Raw genomic sequence first — 16,888 nt, forward strand, 5'->3', positions numbered from 1 at the left:
ACTGCTACTATAGGCACCATCTCTCCCTACTATACCTGCTATCCTACAGCCCCAGTCCCTTCCCAGAGGCTATTATCCCTCCACTGCTACTATAGGCACCATCTCTCCCTACTATACCTGCTATCCCACAGCCCCAGTCCCTTCCCAGAGGCTATTATCCCCCCACTGCTACTATAGGCACCATCTCTCCCTACTATACCTGCTATCCCACAGCCCCAGTCCCTTCCCAGAGGCTATTATCCCCCCACTGCTACTATAGGCACCATCTCTCCCTACTATACCTGCTATCCCACAGCCCCAGTCCCTTCCCAGAGGCTATTATCCCCCCACTGCTACTATAGGCACCATCTCTCCCTACTATACCTGCTATCCCACAGCCCCAGTTCCTTCCCAGAGGCTATTATCCCCCCCACTGCTACTATAGGCGCCATCTCTCCCTACTATACCTGCTATCCCACAGCCCCAGTCCCTTCCCAGAGGCTATTATCCCCCCACTGCTACTATAGGCACCATCTCTCCCTACTATACCTGCTATCCCACAGCCCCAGTCCCTTCCCAGAGGCTATTATCCCCCCACTGCTACTATAGGCACCATCTCTCCCTACTATACCTGCTATCCCACAGCCCCAGTTCCTTCCCAGAGGCTATTATCCCCCCACTGCTACTATAGGCACCATCTCTCCCTACTATACCTGCTATCCTACAGCCCCAGTCCCTTCCCAGAGGCTATTATCCCTCCACTGCTACTATAGGCACCATCTCTCCCTACTATACCTGCTATCCCACAGCCCCAGTCCCTTCCCAGAGGCTATTATCCCCCCACTGCTACTATAGGCACCATCTCTCCCTACTATACCTGCTATCCTACAGCCCCAGTCCCTTCCCAGAGGCTATTATCCCCCCACTGCTACTATAGGCACCATCTCTCCCTACTATACCTGCTATCCCACAGCCCCAGTCCCTTCCCAGAGGCTATTATCCCCCCACTGCTACTATAGGCACCATCTCTCCCTACTATACCTGCTATCCCACAGCCCCAGTCCCTTCCCAGAGGCTATTATCCCCCCACTGCTACTATAGGCACCATCTCTCCCTACTATACCTGCTATCCCACAGCCCCAGTCCCTTCCCAGAGGCTATTATCCCACTGCTACTATAGGCACCATCTCTCCCTACTATACCTGCTATCCCACAGCCCCAGTCCCTTCCCAGAGGCTATTATCCCCCCACTGCTACTATAGGCACCATCTCTCCCTACTATACCTGCTATCCCCCAGCCCCAGTCCCTTCCCAGAGGCTATTATCCCACTGCTACTATAGGCACCATCTCTCCCTACTATACCTGCTATCCCACAGCCCCAGTCCCTTCCCAGAGGCTATTATCCCACTGCTACTATAGGCACCATCTCTCCCTACTATACCTGCTATCCCACAGCCCCAGTCCCTTCCCAGAGGCTATTATCCCCCCACTGCTACTATAGGCACCATCTCTCCCTACTATACCTGCTATCCCACAGCCCCAGTCCCTTCCCAGAGGCTATTATCCCCCCACTGCTACTATAGGCACCATCTCTCCCTACTATACCTGCTATCCACAGCCCCAGTCCCTTCCCAGAGGCTATTATCCCCCCACTGCTACTATAGGCACCATCTCTCCCTACTATACCTGCTATCCCACAGCCCCAGTCCCTTCCCAGAGGCTATTATCCCCCCACTGCTACTATAGGCACCATCTCTCCCTACTATACCTGCTATCCCACAGTCACAGTCCCTTCCCAGAGGCTATTATCCCCCACTGCTACTATAGGCACCATCTCTCCCTACTATACCTGCTATCCCACAGTCACAGTCCCTTCCCAGAGGCTATTATCCCCCCTCTGCTACTATAGGCACCATCTCTCCCTACTATACCTGCTATCCCACAGCCCCAGGCCCTTCCCAGAGGCTATTATCCCCCACTGCTACTATAGGCACCATCTCTCCCTACTATACCTGCTATCCCACAGCCCCAGTCCCTTCCCAGAGGCTATTATCCCCCCACTGCTACTATAGGCACCATCTCTCCCTACTATACCTGCTATCCCACAGCCCCAGTCCCTTCCCAGAGGCTATTATCCCCCCACTGCTACTATAGGCACCATCTCTCCCTACTATACCTGCTATCCCACAGCCCCAGTCCCTTCCCAGAGGCTATTATCCCCCCACTGCTACTATAGGCACCATCTCTCCCTACTATACCTGCTATCCCACAGTCACAGTCCCTTCCCAGAGGCTATTATCCCCCCACTGCTACTATAGGCACCATCTCTCCCTACTATACCTGCTATCCCACAGCCCCAGTCCCTTCCCAGAGGCTATTATCCCCCCCACTGCTACTATAGGCACCATCTCTCCCTACTATACCTGCTATCCCACAGCCCCAGTCCCTTCCCAGAGGCTATTATCCCCCACTGCTACTATAGGCACCATCTCTCCCTACTATACCTGCTATCCCACAGCCCCAGTCCCTTCCCAGAGGCTATTATCCCCCCACTGCTACTATAGGCACCATCTCTCCCTACTATACCTGCTATCCCACAGCCCCAGTCCCTTCCCAGAGGCTATTATCCCCCCACTGCTACTATAGGCACCATCTCTCCCTACTATACCTGCTATCCCACAGCCCCAGTCCCTTCCCAGAGGCTATTATCCCCCACTGCTACTATAGGCACCATCTCTCCCTACTATGCCTGCTATCCCACAGCCCCAGTCCCTTCCCAGAGGCTATTATCCCCCCACTGCTACTATAGGCACCATCTCTCCCTACTATACCTGCTATCCCACAGCCCCAGTCCCTTCCCAGAGGCTATTATCCCACTGCTACTATAGGCACCATCTCTCCCTACTATACCTGCTATCCCACAGCCCCAGTCCCTTCCCAGAGGCTATTATCCCCCCACTGCTACTATAGGCACCATCTCTCCCTACTATACCTGCTATCCCACAGCCCCAGTCCCTTCCCAGAGGCTATTATCCCCCCACTGCTACTATAGGCACCATCTCTCCCTACTATACCTGCTATCCCACAGCCCCAGTCCCTTCCCAGAGGCTATTATCCCCCCACTGCTACTATAGGCACCATCTCTCCCTACTATACCTGCTATCCCACAGTCACAGTCCCTTCCCAGAGGCTATTATCCCCCCCACTGCTACTATAGGCACCATCTCTCCCTACTATACCTGCTATCCCACAGCCCCAGTCCCTTCCCAGAGGCTATTATCCCCCCACTGCTACTATAGGCACCATCTCTCCCTACTATACCTGCTATCCCACAGCCCCAGTCCCTTCCCAGAGACTATTATCCCACTGCTACTATAGGCACCATCTCTCCCTACTATACCTGCTATCCCACAGCCCCAGTCCCTTCCCAGAGGCTATTATCCCCCCCACTGCTACTATAGGCACCATCTCTCCCTACTATACCTGCTATCCCACAGCCACAGTCCCTTCCCAGAGGCTATTATCCCCCCACTGCTACTATAGGCACCATCTCTCCCTACTATACCTGCTATCCCACAGCCCCAGTCCCTTCCCAGAGGCTATTATCCCCCCACTGCTACTATAGGCACCATCTCTCCCTACTATACCTGCTATCCCACAGCCCCAGTCCCTTCCCAGAGGCTATTATACCCCCACTGCTACTATAGGCACCATCTCTCCCTACTATACCTGCTATCCCACAGTCACAGTCCCTTCCCAGAGGCTATTATCCCCCCCACTGCTACTATAGGCACCATCTCTCCCTACTATACCTGCTATCCCACAGCCCCAGTCCCTTCCCAGAGGCTATTATCCCCCCACTGCTACTATAGGCACCATCTCTCCCTACTATACCTGCTATCCCACAGCCCCAGTCCCTTCCCAGAGGCTATTATCCCCCCACTGCTACTATAGGCACCATCTCTCCCTACTATACCTGCTATCCCACAGTCACAGTCCCTTCCCAGAGGCTATTATCCCACTGCTACTAAAGATTATGATATCTATAAGTGCACTCCCTGCAACACTAAATGTGTCTCTTAGTAAATTACCTTCTCTTTCACAAGATTCTGATAGTTGCTGTGCGTATCCGTGTATCACTATAAGGGCAGGGTTAATCCAGTTAAATGATATCTTGTAGGAAAACATGCTCAATGCCCTGTGCTAATCGTTCCCCCAGTGTCCATGTTGCACAGAGATAAGGAAAGGTCCCTCCACTGAATGCAGATCTGGTAATAAAATGCTTTGCCCTCACCTCTCACAATATTTCCTGCATTATTTTGATATAATAATATATAACAGCAGCAATCTTCTTTGATCTTCTGCTTAAAGGGGAAGTTTCACCTTAGTATTAACTTAGTATCATAGATGGACATGATTGGATACTATTGGTTACTAGAACGTAGCAAAGTTTAAGCCTTATGGCATTATCGACTATTAATTTTTTTTATTTTTCCTCAGGATTCCCCTTGAGAAAGGCTTTCAGTGCCGAAATGTTGGGGTCATTCTCATTTTGGCAAGTGCAGGGTCAGACTGGGCCACCGAAAAACCAGGAAAAAACCCATTGGCCTCGGCGGCCCAGACCCGATGCCTGTTGCTGCTCCCCCGGCCTCCCCTGACACGTTTCCCTTATGCACACTCAGGGGAGGGGGCCCTGTGGGGGTTAGGTTTAGTGAGGTGGGGGACGCGGATGTGCGGGACCCCTGTGGCGGTAGCCCCGCTGGGCCCTACACCCCCCCCAGTCCGACCCTGGGCAAGTGTATCCACTACCCTTTGTTCTACCTTCTGCCTTTTGCTCCCACACTACTTCCTGTTACAGTTAGAGCTGCATCACTTCCTGTCAGCCAAAATGGCGGCTCAAGGGAAAGGATGTAAAAGGGCAATATTTACTGATATATATATTCCAGTTTGGGGAGATTCTTTAATAGGTCACTTAACATTATATAAACTATCTGTTTGTTACCTATTCATTCTGGGGGTATAGTTTTCCTATAAAGGGGATCTGAAAAGCCAGACCAGGCGTTTTTGGCACCATGAACAATGTAAGACAACGGGTGTAGGAATCTGGCATTACACTAGACCTGAATGGGTTAAAAGAGGTTTAATTTCTGCACTGACTTGGCCCCTCACCTACACCATTGTTCCTTATCTGGAATAGAGTTGCCACAATTTTGGGACCAAAAATGGGCAGGGTTATAATGTGGAGGGGTGGGGCTATAATGTGGAGTGGCTCTGAATTATCGCCCCCATAATTTGTAGGATAACAATTAAATCTGCGCTTGTATTGTGTATCTGCCGATATCCTTGGGGCTCCTACAATGCATCTCCGGGAAGGCACTTTCGTACGATTCTTGTCTGGCTCCACCTCCTACTTTTTAGGGGGGGTGGGTGCAGCTGGGGAGCCTGGGACTTAAGACAAAAAGTCACTTGGCCCTAATACCTTAAAATGGATAACATCGCTCTATTCAAATCCCACAGCCCGACTAAAAATAAATAATTCTCTCTCAGATTATATCTCCCTCAAGAATGGAACAAGACAGGGCTGTCCACTTTCCCCACTCCTCTTTGTTCTGACCTTCGAACCATTCCTCGCCCATATCCGCCAAAATCCCAACATCAATGGTTTGACTATAAACAACACACAATACAAAATTTGTGCTTACGCAGATGATTTACTTTTTACACTCACCCAAGCTCTGATCTCCTTGCCAAACTTACTGAAGGAAATAAACAAATATAACCAACTTAGCGACTTTAAGATCAATTATGATAAATCAAGCGCTCTAAACATCAGTCTTCCGACCACAACGGTGACGCTTTTGACAGAAAAATTCCCATTTCAATGGTCCAAAGACAAACTGACCTATATAGGCATCATCTTGACCACAAATTACACAGACTGGGTCCGTATTAATCATAGCACTATAATCCAGGAAATAAAACAGGATTTAAATAGATGGTCTAATAATACACTATCCTGGTTTGGCAGAATAAATACTCTCAAAATGAATGTACTTCCTAGACTACTATATATATTTCAATCTCTCCCAATGAAACCTCCAACAGAATTTTTTCCCACACTGAATAAATGAATCACAAAATTTGTCTGGAATAATAAATCACCACGGATCCGTCAATCTACTTTGCAACAAACCAAACTAAACGGTGGAACAGGACTGCCTAATTTTCAACTATACCACCAAGCATGTGTACTGCATCATTTACTAGACTGGACTTACTACAATCACCTCAAAGCATGGATATCTATTGAGCAATCATATACAACTCAACCGCTGAAACTTCTCCCATGGCTATCTCCTGGTAAAAGGATGATCTCGGCAGTCAAACACCCATTGTTAACCTATGCTTTAACCATCTGGGACTCTCTAAAACACCGGTCAAACCTAATATCCCCCAATTCATTACTCACCCCTCTGATACATAATCCAGATTTTCCTCCAGGTCTCCAAACGGGCTATCTTACTAATTGGAAACAAGGTTCAATCTTACAAATATTTCAAATATGCCCCAAAGGGATACTTCCCGGATGGGATCAGATTAAACGGACTTTCGCACTCACAACTAGGGATGTAGCGAACCTAAAAAAATATGTTCGCGAACCCGTTCGCGAACTTTCGCCGAAAAGTGCGAACGTTCGCGAACTTTGCGAACCCCATAGACTTCAATGGGAAGGCGAACTTTAAAACCTAGAAAAGCCATTTCTGGCCAGAAAACTGATTTTAAAGTTGTTTAAAGGGTGCCACGACCTGGACAGTGACATGCAGGAGGGGGATCAAGGGCAAAAATTTCTCTGAAAAATACGTTGTTAACACAGCGTTGCGTTTTGTGCTGTTAAGGGGAGAAAACACACTACATTCCTAAACTTATGTAATAAACTGCTTTAAAAAGTCTGGCATCTACATTCCAATCAAGTCGTGTAAAGGTTACGGCCGGTTCACACGCAAAGACAAAACGCCGCGTTTACTGCAACGAAAAAAAACGCAAAAAGCTTTAATGATACCGTCAAGTGTGCGAATATTAGTTTTTACTAGTTGCTTGTCACCTCCAGGACGTTCGTCCCGTCGGTGGGAATATTTCTGTAGTGGTGTGTTTAGCAGTCACCGCACATGCACGGTCAGGCAGAGGTAATTCAATGTACAGTGAAGTGAACCAAAAAACACTGATTCTGCAGTGTGGGCCCAGTTTTGTCCTACCTTTTCGATCACCTGTGGTGACCATAAAAGATACGATTTTGCCGCTGTTGCAGAACCCTGAAAAATCAGGAATGTGTACATTCCTAAAAAATTATGGTTTTTTTGTTGCAGCCTTTGAAGCACAGAGGACAGAAAAAATATGTTAGATAGATGGTATCATAACCAATCCTGAGGCAGAACCTTTAAAAAATCGAAGATAGCGTACCAAGCACAGAAGACAGAAAAAATATCTTAGATAGATGGTATCATAACCATGCCCCAGGCAAACCTTTTCAAAGAACTAAGATAGGGTGACAACAAGCACAGAAGACATTAAAAACATCAAAGCTAGATGGTATAATAACCATGCCCCAGCAAAACCCTTTCAAAGAACTCAGATAGAGTGACAAGCACAGAAGAGTAGAAGAGAGAAAAATTCAGGATTTACCTGTCCAAAAAGTTTGGCTTACAATTAAGCCAGTAGGATTTGCACCCTAGTTTGTACGGTGGTGGAGGAGGACGCTAAAGGACAGCTGTGTGTGGTGTCAAGCGGCGTGCAGAGAAGGACAGCTGCATGGGCAGTCAGAACAAGTCTTCCGGCGTGCAGTAACCCTCCGAGATCCATGCCTCATTCATTTTAATAAAGGTCAGGTAATCAACACTTTTGTGACCTAGGCGAGTTCTCTTCTCAGTTACAATCCCTCCTGCTGCACTAAAGGTCCTTTCTGAGAGGACACTTGAGGCAGGGCAAGACAACAGATTTATGGCAAATTGTGACAGCTCTGGCCACAGATCAAGCCTGCGCACCCAGTAGTCCAAGGGTTCATCGCTCCTCAGAGTGTCAATATCTGCAGTTAATGCCAGGTAGTCCGCTACCTGCCGGTCGAGGCGTTCTCTGAGGGTGGATCCAGAAGGGTCCTGGCGCTGCCTTGGACTGAAAAAACTTTGCATGTCTGACGTTACAGAGTGGCCAAAGTGCATTGTCCTTGCAGGTGTGCTCGTGGGAGGATTACCGGCACCTCTGCCCCTGGAATGTGGAGTGACATCACCCTTAAAAGAATTGTACAACATGTTTTGCAGGCTGGTTTGGAAATGCAGCATCCTTTCGGACTTGTGGTACGTTGGTAACATTTCTGCCACTTTATGTTTGTAACGAGGGTCTAGTAGCGTTGCCACCCAGTACAGGTCCTTCTCCTTAAGCCTCTTGATACGGGGGTCCTTCAACAGGCATGACAGCATGAAAGACCCCATTCTCACAAGGTTGGATGCAGAGGTATCCATCTCCCCTTCCTCGTTATCAAGGACTACGTCCTCATCCACCACCGTCTCCTCCCCCAGCCACGTACAAGACCAGGGCTCCACAAAAGGTGACCACAAGCCCCCTGGGAAGCCTGCTCCTGTTGGTCTTCTGCCTCCACAAAGCCACCTTCCTCCTCTGACTCCGCTTCTGACACCTCTCCCTGCGTTGCAGCAGGTGCCTGGGAACGTTCTGGTGATTCCGCCCAGAAATCAGGCTCTTGGTCACACTGGTCTACAGCGTCATTTGTCACTCGTCGCACGGCACGCTCAAGAAAAAAAGCAAAGGGTATTAGGTCGCTGATGGTGCCTTCAGTGCGACTAACCATATTTGTGACCTCGTCAAAAGGGCGCATCAGCCTGCAGGCGTCGTGCATAAGCACCCAGTAACGGGGGAAAAAAATCCCCAGCTCTGCAGATCCAGTCCTACCACCCAGTTCAAATAGGTATTCATTGATGGCTCTTTGTTGTTGCAGCAGACGTTCAAACATCATTAGCGTGGAATTCCAGCGAGTCTGGCTGTCGCAAATTAAACGCCTGACTGGCAAGTTGTGCCGCCGCTGAATGTCAGCAAGGCGTGCCATGGCTGTGTAGGAACGTCTGAAATGGCCAGACACCTTCCTGGACTGCCTGAGAATGTCCTGCAATCCTGGGTACTTCGAGACAAACCGTTGGACTATCAAATTTAAAACATGTGCCATGCAGGGCACATGTGTTAAATTGCCCAGTCTCAGTGCTGCCAACAGATTGCTTCCGTTGTCACACACCACTTTTCCAATTTTCAGTTGGTGTGGGGTCAGCCACCGATCGGCCTGTGAGTGCAGAGATGACAGGAGTACAGATCCGGTATGGTTTCTACTTTCCAGGCACGTCATGCCCAAGACAGCATGACAATGGCGTACCTGGCACGTCGAATAGCCTATGTGGAGCTGGGGGTGCACAGGTGTGGAGGAGGACACAGCAGCAGAGGAGGAAGAAGCCAAGTTAGAAGACGAGTTAGAAGACGAGTTAGAAGACGACTTAGAAGACGAGTTAGACAGCAAAGGAGGAGTAGAGGTGGTGGCAGACCCGCATGCAACCCGTGGCGGTGACACCAACTCCACTGTTGTTGAACCACCTATTCCCTGCTTCCCAGCCATCACCAGGTTCACCCAGTGGGCAGTGTAGGACATACCTGCCCTGACCATGCTTGGAGGACCATGTGTCAGTAGTCATATGGACCTTTGCCCCAACACTAAATGACAGAGATGAGGTGATTTGGCTCTGCACATGCTGGTACAGGTGTGGTATTCCCTTCTGTGAAAAAAAATTGCGGCTGGGTACCTTCCACTGCGGTGTCCCAATTGCTACAAATTGGTGGAAAGCCTCAGAGTCCACCAGCTGGTATGGTAAAAGCTGGCGGGCTAAGAGTGCAGACAATCCAGCTGTCAGACGCCGGGCAAGGGGATGACTCGGAGGCATTGGTTTCTTACGCTCAAACATGGCCCTCACAGAAACTTGGCTGGGGGCAGATGAGCAGGAACTGGAAGGCGGAGTGGAGGGTGGTTGAGACGGGTCAAGGACAGCAGAGGTAGAGCAGTAAGATGCTGGAGCAGAAGGAGGGTGGCTTAGCGTTTGGCTGCTGCCTTTGAGGTGTTGCTCCCATAGTGCTTTGTGTTTGGCGTTCATGTGCCTTCGCATAGCAGTTGTACCTAAGTGGGTGTTGGGCCCTTAATGGGGGCCAGTCACCCCCACATAAAAGCTGTACAATAAAAGTCCTTTCCCAAACTGTTTTTTTTAATTAAAACCCATATGAGTTAAAAATGTATTTAAAAAATCAGAGTTGTCAATCATATATTGCCTGCCCCACCCTAAACCTCAGGGAGGTGGGGCAATAAAGTACTTTCACTTTCCATTTGGTGCTTCCTAGATGTTTCTGCCCTCCTTACATTCCCCTGCCCCCCTATAATTGAAGAAGGGGCGGCGGTGGTGGAGGAAGTGGTAGGTGGGGTGCCCATAGCAGAGGAGGATGAGGATGTTGTGGCAAAGTTAGAAACAGTAGAGGATGGGGTGTGCTGTGTAAGCCAGTCAACTACCTCTTCAGCATTTTGGGAGTTCAGGGTAAGTGCCTTCGGAAAACTGGGCAATTTCCTAGGGCCACAGGATATCATAGCAGCACGGCCCCTAGTGCCTCTGCGTGGCGGCCTGCCTTTGCCTGGCATTTTTTTTATTTTTACAAAACAACAACAACTTGGGTGATGTTTCTGGACACGGAATTATTATTGTTATTTAGACAGATTGTGAAAAAGCTCACACAGCTAGGTGGCACTTGGTTGCAGACACCGGGCAACAAGGCCTGCAAGGGCAACGTATACAGTAGTGGATACGGAATATATTATTGCTGGTGGAAAACCGTCACTCAGGTTGTGTTTCTGGACACGGAATTATTATTGTTATTTAGACAAATTGTTATTTAGACAAAATATACAGAGCAGTAGAAAGTAGATTACTAGCCAGAAAACCTACTTAAACTCTCCATCAAATCAATACACAGCTCTCTCCACACACAAATACAGAGCAGTAGAAAGTAGATTACTAGCCAGAAAAACTACTTAAACTCTCCCTGAAATGAATGCACAGCTCCTCTACCCACACAAATACAGAGCAGTAGTAGATTACTAGCCAGAAATCCTACTTAAACTCTCCCTCAAATGAATGCACAGCTCCTCTCCCCACACAAATACAGAGCAGTAGAAAGTAGATTACTAGCCAGAAAACCTACTTAAACTATCCCTCAAATCAATCACAGCTCTCTCCCTACACTATCTCTTCAAGCACACACAGGCAAAATGTAAAATGGCTGCTGGGCTTCGGTTTATATATGGAAGGGAGTGGTCCAAGGGGGGGGGGGTGGCCCAGAAGGGAGAGCTGCCTGATTGGCTGCCATGTATCTGCTGGTTTGGGGTGAGAGGTCAAAATTTCGCGCCAGCTAAGGCGAACCCAAATGGCGAACATACGCCGAAAGTTCGCGAACTTCCGCGTTCGCGAACACCCGATGTTCGCGCGAATTAGTTCGCCGGCGAACAGTTCGCTACATCCCTACTCACAACATCCGATTACTTTACATATCAACAGCTGCGAAGTTTTACTTCTCCGATACTCAAAAACATCACGGGAGACCAAATCTACACTAAGTTCGAGAATTTGTGCCGACATCAGCAACCTCCTCTACGCAACATATCATCAATATACCAAATTCTCTTAGAACAAGCAGCTATCCCACTAACAAAACTACCACATTTTGCAAAATGGGGGAAAACTCTGGATAAAACATTCACAGAACAAGAACTTGAAGAAATAACCAAGAAGTCAACTACTGGACAAAGAAGCTGTAGGATTTTAGAGAACAGCTATAAAATTCTCACCAACTGGTACAAAACTCCAGTTAAACTAAATAAAATATTCCCAAACGTGTTAAACGTATGCTGGCGATGCGAACAATCCGCCGGAACAATGCTACATATATTTTGGGACTGTGCAGAAATACAGAAATTCTGGAATGAGATAATAGATATATGCAACAACAAGCTACAAATGAAACTGGAAAAAGACCCAGCTTCAATCCTCCTTCACCATAACAATCATTCCATTACCCACTACAAAAAATCTTTAAACCAGTTCGCCCTAAATGCAGCCAAACTCATAATTCCTCGCAAATGGAAAACAAAACTACTACCCACAATTGCAGAATGGATCTCAGAAATGGAAGACATACGAAAATTCGAGGAAATACATGCAGAAACATATGAGGCGAGGCAGAAACACTGGGCTGTATGGCGTCTCTGGTCCACATTTGTAGATAACCGAACATGACCCAGGCATCATCCACAGCAACCTTACGCTAAACTTACTAACCAATAAAATGCGTGACACAATAGCATCTTGGAATGATACCGGCCACAGCTTTATTAATTTTTAGCAATACAATTCCAAACATCACAATTTAATAGTATACAAGTCATCATTTACATCATTTATAACAAAACATATTAAACATTATAAATATTACATAACATACAACATCATGATAACTTGAGCCCCTGTCAGTCTGCCCCTCCTTACCTGAAGCACTATCCTCCAGCCGTAAAGCCTCCTAGCCCAGAGGATAGGCCGCCAAACCGTACTTACAAAAGAGACTCCACCTTACTGGGAGCCCCCCGCCATCACCTTTTAGCATTTCCCCTGCAATACATCTGCAATAATGGCCACCCACCTTAGGGGTTACACCATCCCACCAAGGTAAGCCTCTCTTACCGGCCCAAATATTTACCCGGCAGACTGACAAGGGCCCGCCTAATGCTGTGACAAATACCCTTCTAAAATTTCTTACCCCCAATTTGCCTGTTTACCCTACTAACTAACTATAACTTGTGTACCCCGGCCCTCATTGGCCACACTTGTGACAACTAGAAAAACAACAAACCCCAGACCAGAATACCACCCCCTTTCCTAGGGAGGGCGGGTGGGGAACTTTTCTTTCCTGCTTGCATCCACAAAATGGTTGCAAGTTCACCCTGCCTCACACTAAAGATGGCCACCTACTCCTCCCCCCAGCCTAACCCTTCCCACTCACTTAAACCCACCTATTGGGCTCCGGCATGGGTTGGGCCTGGGTCATGCTGCCCCTCCTCCAAGCTGGGCTGTTATCCGTGGCTTACTTGACTATGACTATCCTAACTATGTGTATAAAAAGAGAGTCTTCTGCCAAGCCAGGAAGTTAGTCGTGCCATACTTATAGTTATTCAGATACAGACAGGGGTTTGCAATACGGACCATAAAGATATAACTTTGCTATGATATATGAGAATATTTACTACCTCTTCCTCCTAACTATCTATAAAGGACAAATAAATGGATCTTAGAGTGAAATAGTACTGCCTGAATCTCCCCCTCTTTTCCTCTCCCCAATATTTGCCCAACTTGTTATCAATAATTAGTTACTGAGGACAGTAGACAGCGGACCGATAACTCAAACATGGGCTTTAGTTTGTATTAAGCGGTTATAAATGATCAACACTCTGTTAATATGATAACAATTTGCAAGCATTTACTGTTAATCGATGCTACTGTCAAAGTTGGATATCTGTTAAAACTCAATAAAAATAAAAATTAAAAAAAAAAAAAAAGACAAAAAGTCACATGATCTTAAGGATCCTGCTAAAAAATATTGGCCGAATCCCAAACCGAATCCTGGATTTTATTAATTTAAATTGTTTCCGTGCTCGTAGGGGAATCAAAATGCCCTTAATGGGGGCCAGTCACCCCCACATAAAAGCTGTACAATAAAAGTCCTTTCCCAAACTGTTTTTTTTTAATTAAAACCCATATGAGTTAAAAATGTATTTAAAAAATCAGAGTTGTCAATCATATATTTCCTGCCCCGCCCTAAACCTCAGGGTGGTGGGGCAATAAAGTACTTTCACTTTCCATTTGGTGCTTCCTAGATGTTTCTGCCCTCCTTACATTCCCCTGCCCCCCTATAATTGTGTATCCTCTACATGAGCATGGGGCAAAGATAAGATTTTGGGGCGCTTCAAAGCTTGTCTTGATAATGGGGTCCACAAAATGGCGTCTACCTGCTTGTATGATTTTGAATTCCATGACTGAAGGAAACAAAATTGAAATAATTTATATAGTGTAATTAAAGTTTCTTTTGCTCAACTAACATAACAAAAAGGAATTTGGAACTGACTCTGAGCTCTGTCTGCATGAGCAGTTTCTCTAAATGACTAACCAACCAAGCTAAACAGACATATATACATGGTGTGTGTGCATTAGAAATATATATATATATATTGGAACGTTATCTGTATTGCATCAAGGCTGATGATCCGGGCTAGTCACTAGAACATGTGTAAGTTACAGTTTAACACCACGTACTTGTCACATAGTAAAAAGCTCTTAATTTTTATCTAAACAGTATAAGCATCTTTCAGTAACTTAACTAAGCCAAACCGGGCCTGGGTGTGGGCTATGCTACTGGGCCCCCTCCCGCCCCCTCCATGCTGTTCCTGCCCATGTTGCTGTTCCTGCCCATGCTGCTGTTCCTGCCCATGCTGCTGTTCCTGCCCATGCTGTTCCTGCCCATGCTGCTGTTCCTGCCCATGCTGTTCCTGCCCATGCTGCTGTTCCTGCCCATGCTGCTGTTCCTGCCCATGCTGTTCCTGCCCATGCTGCTGTTCCTGCCCATGCTGCTGTTCCTGCCCATGTTGCTGTTCCTGCCCATGTTGCTGTTCCTGCCCATGCTGTTCCTGCCCATGCTGCTGTCCTGCCCATGCTGCTGTTCCTGCCCATGCTGGCTGTTCCTGCCCATGCTGCCTGTTCCTGCCCATGCTGCTGTTCCTGCCCATGTTGCTGTTCCTGCCCATGCTGCTGTTCCTGGCCCATGCTGCTGTTCCTTGCCCATGCTGCTGTTCCTGCCCATGCTGTTCCTGCCCATGCTGCTGTTCCTGCCCATGCTGCTGTTCCTGCCCATGCTGCTGTTCCTGCCCATTTGCTGTTCCTGCCCATGCTGTTCCTGCCCATGCTGCTGTTCCTGCCCATGCTGTTCCTGCCCATGCTGTTCCTGCCCATGCTGTTCCTGCCCATGCTGCTGTTCCTGCCCATGTTGCTGTTCCTGCCCATGCTGTTCCTGCCCATGCTGTTCCTGCCCATGCTGTTTCCTGCCCATGCTGCTGTTCCTGCCCATGTTGCTGTTCCTGCCCATGCTGCTGTTCCTGCCCATGCTGCTGTTCCTGCCCATGTTGCTGTTCCTGCCCATGCTGCTGTTCCTGCCCATGCTGCTGGTTCCTGCCCATGTTGCTGTTCCTGCCCATGCTGCTGTTCCTGCCCATGTTGCTGTTCCTCCCATGCTGCTGTTCCTGGCCCATGTTGCTGTCCTGCCCATGCGCTGTTCCTGCCCATGCTGCTGTCCTGCCCATGTTCCTGCCCATGCTGCTGTTCCTGCCCATTTGCTGTTCCTGCCCATGTGCTGTTCCTGCCCATGTTGCTGTTCCTGCCCATGCTGCTGTTCCTGCCCATGGCTTCTGCATGTTGCTGTCCTGCCCATGTTGCTGTTCCTGCCCATGTTGCTGTTCCTGCCCATGCTGCTGTTCCTGCCCATGCTGCTGTTCCTGCCCATGTTGCTGTTCCTGCCCATGTTGCTGTTCCTGCCCATGCTGCTGTTCCTGCCCATGTTGCTGTTCCTGCCCATGTTGCTGTTCCTGCCCATGTTGCTGCTCCTGCCCATGCTGCTGTTCCTGCCCATTCTGCTGTTCCTGCCCATGCTGTTCCTGCCCATGCTGCTGTTCCTGCCCATGCTGTTCCTGCCCATGCTGCTGTTCCTGCCCATGCTGTTCCTGCCCATGCTGCTGTTCCTGCCAATGCTGCTGTTCCTGCCCATGCTGTTCCTGCCTGCCCATGCTGCTGTTCCTGCCCATGCTGCTGTCCTGCTGCCTGCCCATGCTGCTGTTCCTGCCCATGCTGCTGTTCCTGCCCATGTTGCTGTTCCTGCCCATGCTGCTGTTCCTGCCCATGTTGCTGTTCCTGCCCATGTTGCTGTTCCTGCCCATGTTGCTGTTCCTGCCCATGCTGCTGTTCCTGCCCATGCTGTTCCTGCCCATGCTGTTCCTGCCCATGTTGCTGTTCCTGCCCATGCTGCTGTTCCTGCCCATGTTGCTGTTCCTGCCCATGCTGCTGTTCCTGCCCATGTTGCTGTTCCTGCCCATGCTGTTCCTGCCCATGTTGCTGTTCCTGCCCATGCTGCTGTTCCTGCCCATGTTGCTGTTCCTGCCCATGCTGCTGTTCCTGCCCATGCTGCTGTTCCTGCCCATGTTGCTGTTCCTGCCCATGTTGCTGTTCCTGCCCATGTTGCTGTTCCTGCCCATGCTGCTGTTCCTGCCCATGCTGCTGTTCCTGCCCATGTTGCTGTTCCTGCCCATCTGCTGTTCCTGCCCATGCTGTTCCTGCCCATGCTGTTTCCTGCCCATGTTGCTGTTCCTGCCCATGCTGCTGTTCCTGCCCATGCTGCTGTTCCTGCCCATGCTGCTGTTCCTGCCCATGTTGCTGTTCCTGCCCATGCTGCTGTTCCTGCCCATGTTGCTGTTCCTGCCCATGTTGCTGTTCCTGCCCATGTTGCTGTTCCTGCCCATGTTGCTGTTCCTGCCCATGTTGCTGTTCCTGCCCATGCTGCTGTTCCTGCCCATGCTGCTGTTCCTGCCCATGCTGCTGTTCCTGCCCATGCTGCTGTTCCTGCCCATGTTGCTGTTCCTGCCCATGTTGCTGTTCCTGCCCATGCTGCTGTTCCTGCCCATGCTGCTGTTCCTGCCCATGTTGCTGTTCCTGCCCATGCTGCTGTTCCTGC

General features: G+C 48.9%; 1 protein-coding gene across 1 annotated transcript in view; it reads right to left on the minus strand.

The window, feature by feature from the left end:
- Nucleotides 1–16,888, minus strand: part of il27ra (interleukin 27 receptor subunit alpha) — a 46,128-nt gene that overhangs the window by 28,529 nt on the left and 711 nt on the right. The window lies entirely within an intron of this gene.

This window comes from Xenopus tropicalis, chromosome 3 (genome assembly GCF_000004195.4).
Source record: "Xenopus tropicalis strain Nigerian chromosome 3, UCB_Xtro_10.0, whole genome shotgun sequence".
Lineage (NCBI taxonomy): Eukaryota > Metazoa > Chordata > Amphibia > Anura > Pipidae > Xenopus > Xenopus tropicalis.